The sequence below is a fragment of the Oncorhynchus masou genome, unplaced genomic scaffold, assembly GCF_036934945.1.
Source record: "Oncorhynchus masou masou isolate Uvic2021 unplaced genomic scaffold, UVic_Omas_1.1 unplaced_scaffold_2966, whole genome shotgun sequence".
Taxonomy (NCBI): Eukaryota; Metazoa; Chordata; class Actinopteri; order Salmoniformes; family Salmonidae; genus Oncorhynchus; species Oncorhynchus masou.
Genome location: NW_027009385.1, coordinates 40,634 through 46,633, shown reverse-complemented (window position 1 = coordinate 46,633; position 6,000 = coordinate 40,634). Strand labels below are relative to the sequence as shown.

At 46.4% G+C, this 6,000-nt stretch overlaps 1 pseudogene; it reads left to right on the top strand.

Annotated features, from left to right (window-relative positions):
• The first annotated feature begins 224 nt into the window (after nt 1-224).
• Nucleotides 225-6,000, top strand: part of LOC135534069 (probable global transcription activator SNF2L2) — a 44,640-nt pseudogene continuing 38,864 nt past the window's right edge.

The following is a 6,000-nucleotide window of genomic DNA, read 5'->3' as shown; positions in this document are numbered from 1 at the left end:
TGCCAAATCAGCAGCACCCTGATCCGTCCTGTATAGTACTGAGCAAGACAGGGAACCTGACCCACAGCAAACAACACATATATTTCTCTGTTCCTCCTGAGGTCAATGGACTGCAGTGGAATTTAGTTTGTGTGTGTCTCAAATGACTTTCCTCTCTGGGTTTCAGGTGCAGGGTCTGGAGTGGAGGGTGTCTCTGTTAACCTCTTCTTCTCTCTGGGTTTCAGGTGCAGGGTCTGGAGTGGAGGGTGTCTCTGTTAACCTCTTCTTCTCTCTGGGTTTCAGGTACAGGGTCTGGAGTGGAGGGTGTCTCTGTTAGCCTCTTCTTCTCTCTGGGTTACAGGTGCAGGGTCTGGAGTGGAGGGTGTCTCTGTTAAATGACTTTCTTCTCTCTGGGTTTCAGGTACAGGGTCTGGAGTGGAGGGTGTCTCTGTTGCCTCTTCTTCTCTCTGGGTTACAGGTGCAGGGTCTGGAGTGGAGGGTGTCTCTGTTAGCCTCTTCTTCTCTCTGGGTTAGTTTCAGGTGCAGGGTCTGGAGTGGAGGGTGTCTCTGTTAACCTCTTCTTCTCTCTGGGTTACAGGTGCAGGGTCTGGAGTGGAGGGTGTCTCTGTTAACCTCTTCTTCTCTCTGGGTTTCAGGTGCAGGGTCTGGAGTGGAGGGTGTCTCTGTTAACCTCTTCTTCTCTCTGGGTTTCAGGTGCAGGGTCTGGAGTGGAGGGTCTGGGGTGTCTCTGTTAACCTCTTCTTCTCTCTGGGTTACAGGTGCAGGGTCTGGAGTGGAGGGTGTCTCTGTTAACCTCTTCTTCTCTCTGGGTTACAGGTGCAGGGTCTGGAGTGGAGGGTGTCTCTGTTAACCTCTTCTTCTCTCTGGGTTACAGGTGCAGGGTCTGGAGTGGAGGGTGTCTCTGTTAACCTCTTCTTCTCTCTGGGTTACAGGTGCAGGGTCTGGAGTGGAGGGTGTCTCTGACTTTCTTCTCTCTGGGTTACAGGTGCAGGGTCTGGAGTGGAGGGTGTCTCTGTTAACCTCTTCTTCTCTCTGGGTTTCAGGTGCAGGGTCTGGAGTGGAGGGTGTCTCTGTTAACCTCTTCTTCTCTCTGGGTTACAGGTGCAGGGTCTGGAGTGGAGGGTGTCTCTGTACAGGTAGGGTCCTCTGTTTCTTCTTCTCTCTGGGTTTACAGGTGCAGGGTCTGGAGTGGATGGTGTCTCTGTTAACCTCTTCTTCTCTCTGGGTTTCAGGTGCAGGGTCTGGAGTGGATGGTGTCTCTGTTAACCTCTTCTTCTCTCTGGGTTACAGGTGCAGGGTCTGGAGTGGAGGGTGTCTCTGTTAACCTCTTCTTCTCTCTGGGTTACAGGTGCAGGGTCTGGAGTGGAGGGTGTCTCTGTTAACCTCTTCTTCTCTCTGGGTTACAGGTGCAGGGTCTGGAGTGGATGGTGTCTCTGTTAACCTCTTCTTCTCTCTATGTTTCAGGTACAGGGTCTGGAGTGGAGGGTGTCTCTGTTAACCTCTTCTTCTCTCTGGGTTACAGGTGCAGGGTCTGGAGTGGAGGGTGTCTCTGTTAGCCTCTTCTTCTCTCTGGGTTACAGGTGCAGGGTCTGGAGTGGAGGGTGTCTCTGTTAACCTCTTCTTCTCTCTATGTTTCAGGTGCAGGGTCTGGAGTGGAGGGTGTCTCTGTTAACCTCTTCTTCTCTCTGGGTTACAGGTGCAGGGTCTGGATGGTGTCTCTGGAGTTTCAGGTGTCTGGAGTGGATGGTGTCTCTGTTAACCTCTTCTTCTCTCTGGGTTACAGGTGCAGGGTCTGGAGTGGATGGTGTCTCTGTTAACGGGTCTTGTGTGGCTCAGTCTATGTTTTAGGTGCAGGGTCTGGAGTGGATGGTGTCTCTAAATGGGATTTATTATTATTATTTATTAGCCTCTTCTTCTCTCTGGGTTACAGATGCAGGGTCTGGAGTGGAGGGTGTCTCTGTTAACCTCTTCTTCTCTCTATGTTTCAGGTACAGGGTCTGGAGTGGATGTTTTACCTCTTCTTCTCTCTGGGTTACAGGTGCAGGGTCTGGAGTGGATGGTGTCTCTGTTAGCCTCTTCTTCTCTCTGGGTTACAGGTGCAGGGTCTGGAGTGGAGGGTGTCTCTGTTAACTTCTTCTCTCTATGTTTTAGGTGCAGGGTCTAGAGTGGATGGTGTCTCTGTTAACCTCTTCTTCTCTCTGGGTTACAGGTGCAGGGTCTGGAGTGGAGGGTGTCTCTGTTAGCCTCTTCTTCTCTCTGGGTTACAGGTGCAGGGTCTGGAGTGGAGGGTGTCTCTGTTAACTTCTTCTTCTCTCTATGTTTTAGGTGCAGGGTCTAGAGTGGATGGTGTCTCTGTACAACAACAATCTGAATGGTATCCTGGCTGATGAGATGGGGCTGGGCAAGACCATCCAGACCATCGCCCTCATTACATACCTCATGGAACACAAGAGACTCAACGGACCCTACCTCATCATCGTTCCACTATCGTATGTTTCCTCCTTATTATAACCCTGCCCACTAACCCCTGACCCTACCTCACCATCATTCCACTATCATATGTTTCCTCCTTATTATAACCCTGCCCACTAACCCCTGACCCTACCTCACCATCATTCCACCATCATATGTTACCTCCCTGCTTGTTTCATGGGTCTCAGCTAAAGAAGAACATTGCTTTTATATTACAAACAGTTTTATCATCAGTCTGTTTACTAAAACTAGTCATGGCTCTTAAAGTCCCAGTGCATTCAAAAATGTGATTTTTCTGTATTTTATTTATATATATTTCCACACTGAAGTTGGAATAATACTGTGAAATTGTGAAAAGTTCCGTTTTAGTGTTAGGTAATTTTTTGTGTTTGATGGCTCCATCCCTCAACCCACCAGCAGAGTAGACCACGTTAGCTGTGTCTTTCGTCTTATTGTTTAATAGGATCCCCATTAGCTGTTGCAGTACCTACTCTTCCTGGGGTCCACACAAAGCATGAAGCATGACATAATACAGAACAGTAATAGACAAGAAGAGCTCAAGGAAAGAACTACTTAAATTGTAAAACAATATGAATATAACTAAAAGGTTCTGTACTGACTCAATACATAGAAAGAAAACACAGAGGCCTATTAAAACAAAAATACCTGATTTATGGCCTCCTGAGTAGTGGAGGGGTCTAAGGCACTGCATTGCAGGGTTTAGGCGTCACTACATTTGTGGTGTGTGACGTAATATGAAGGACCCGTCAAGCCAGCCTATTACATATAATGTAAACTCTAATTTCAAATTAAACCAAATATTTTGCACTGAAACGACACTGTTTCAATGTAATTTTCAGCCAATTTACAAGCAAATACTTTATAAATTAATTGGGGGATCAATGTAATAGTCCGGTGGCCATTTGATTAATTGTCCAGCAGTCTAATGACTTGGGGGTGGAAGCTGTTAACCTCCCTTGGGTAGGGGGCAGTATTTTCACGTCCAGATGAAAAGCGTGCCCAAAGTAAACTGCCTGTTACTCAGGACCAGAAGCTAGGATATACATATAATTGGTAGATTTGGATAGAGAACACTCTAAAGTTTCCAAAACTGTTAAAATAATGTCTGTGAGTATAACTGAACCAATATGGCAGGCGAAACCCAAGGACAAACCATCCCCCCAAAAATAAAATTCAGCCTACAATTAATTTCAATGGCTGTCACTCCCAGATTGCAGTTCCTAGGGCTTCCACTAGATGTCAACAGTCTTAAGAAAGAGTTTCAGGCTTGTTGTTGGAAAAATGAGCCAGAATTTGTAGTTTTTCTAGGTGGCTCCCATTTTGACTGTAGTGTTTCCAAGCGCGTGGAAGAGCGCGTTCTTTGGTATTTTTCTCCGGTAAAGACAATAACGATTCTCCGTCTTAAATTGTATCGTTTATTTACGTACTAGGGTACCTAAGGTTTGATTATAAACGTTGTTTGACTTGTTTGGATAAGTTTATTAGTAACGTTTGAGATTCATTTTGTATGCATTTTGATGGAGGAAAACTGGGTGGATTATTGACTGAAGCGGCACCAGCTAAACTGAGTTTTTATGGATATAAAGAAGGACATTATCAAACAAAAGGACCATTTGTGAGGTAACTGGGACCTTTGTTATTGCTATTTCTAACTTTCGTGTCGCACCTGCCTGGTTGAAATATGTTTTTCATGGTTTTGTAGGCGGGGAGCTGTCCTCAGATAATCGCATGGGGTGCTTTCGCCGTAAAGCCTTTTTGAAATCTGACACAGCGGCTGGATTAACAAGAAGTTAAGCTTTATTTTGATCTATTACACTTGTGATTTTATGAAAGTTAAATATTTATAATTCTATAGTTTGAATTTTGCACTCTGCAATTTCACCGGATGCTGGCCAGGTGGGACGCTACCTGCCTTTTGGTTCTGCATGCCATGCGGTAGCAGATAAAACAGTCTATGACTGGGGTGGCTGGAGTCTCTGACAATGTTATGGGCTTTCCTCTGACACCGACAATTATATAGGTGCTGGATGGCAGGAAGCTTGGCCCCAGTGATGTACTGGGCTGTACGCACTACCCTCTGTCGCGCCTTACGGTCAGATGCTGAATAGTTGCCGTACCAGGCGGTGATGCACCGGTCAGGATGCTCTCGATGGTGCAGCTGTAGAACTTTTGAGGATCTGTCCTTCTCTCAGCACATATCAAAGCTGCAGGCTAAGGTTAAATCTTAACTTGGTTTCCTCCATCGTAATTGCTCCTCTTTCACCACAGCTGCCAACTAACCCTGTTTCAGATGAAAATCCTACCCAGCGATGTAATTTATAGATCTGCAGGTAAGGGTGGTGTCGAGCGGCTGGCTGTTCTTTACCATCGGCCATCAGATTTGCCACCAACGCTCCTTATAGGACACAAACGCAGCACTGTTTGATTCCCTTCATGTAAAACAACAGAACTAGTAGAGAGTAGACGAGTCAGTCCGCAGCACCGTTTGATTCCCCTCATGTAAAACAACAGAACTAGTAGAGAGTAGACGAGTCAGTCCGCAGCACCGTTTGATTCCCTTCATGTAAAACAACAGAACTAGTAGAGAGTAGACGAGGCACTCCGCAGCACCATTTGATTCCCCTCATGTAAAACAACAGAACTAGTAGAGAGTAGACGAGTCAGTCCGCAGCACCGTTTGATTCCCCTCATGTAAAACAACAGAACTAGTAGAGAGTAGACGAGGCAGTCCGCAGCACCATTTGATTCCCCTCATGTAAAACAACAGAACTAGTAGAGAGTAGACGAGGCAGTCCGCAGCACCGTTTGATTCCCTTCATGTAAAACAACAGAACTAGTAGAGAGTAGACGAGGCAGTCCGCAGCACCATTTGATTCCCCTCATGTAAAACAACAGAACTAGTAGAGAGTAGACGAGGCAGTCCGCAGCACCGTTTGATTCCCCTCATGTAAAACAACAGAACTAGTAGAGAGTAGACGAGGCAGTCCGCAGCACCGTTTGATTCCCTCATGTAAAACAACAGAACTAGTAGAGAGTAGACGAGTCAGTCCGCAGCACCGTTTGATTCCCCTCATGTAAAACAACAGAACTAGTAGAGAGTAGACGAGTCAGTCCGCAGCACCGTTTGATTCCCCTCATGTAAAACAACAGAACTAGTAGAGAGTAGACGAGTCAGTCCGCAGCACCGTTTGATTCCCCTCATGTAAAACAACAGAACTAGTAGAGAGTAGACGAGTCAGTCCGCAGCACCGTTTGATTCCCCTCATGTAAAACAACAGAACTAGTAGAGAGTAGACGAGTCAGTCCGCAGCACCGTTTGATTCCCTCATGTAAAACAACAGAACTAGTAGAGAGTAGACGAGTCAGTCCGCAGCACCGTTTGATTCCCCTCATGTAAAACAACAGAACTAGTAGAGAGTAGACGAGTCAGTCCGCAGCACCGTTTGATTCCCCTCATGTAAAACAACAGAACTAGTAGAGAGTAGACGAGTCAGTCCGCAGCACCGT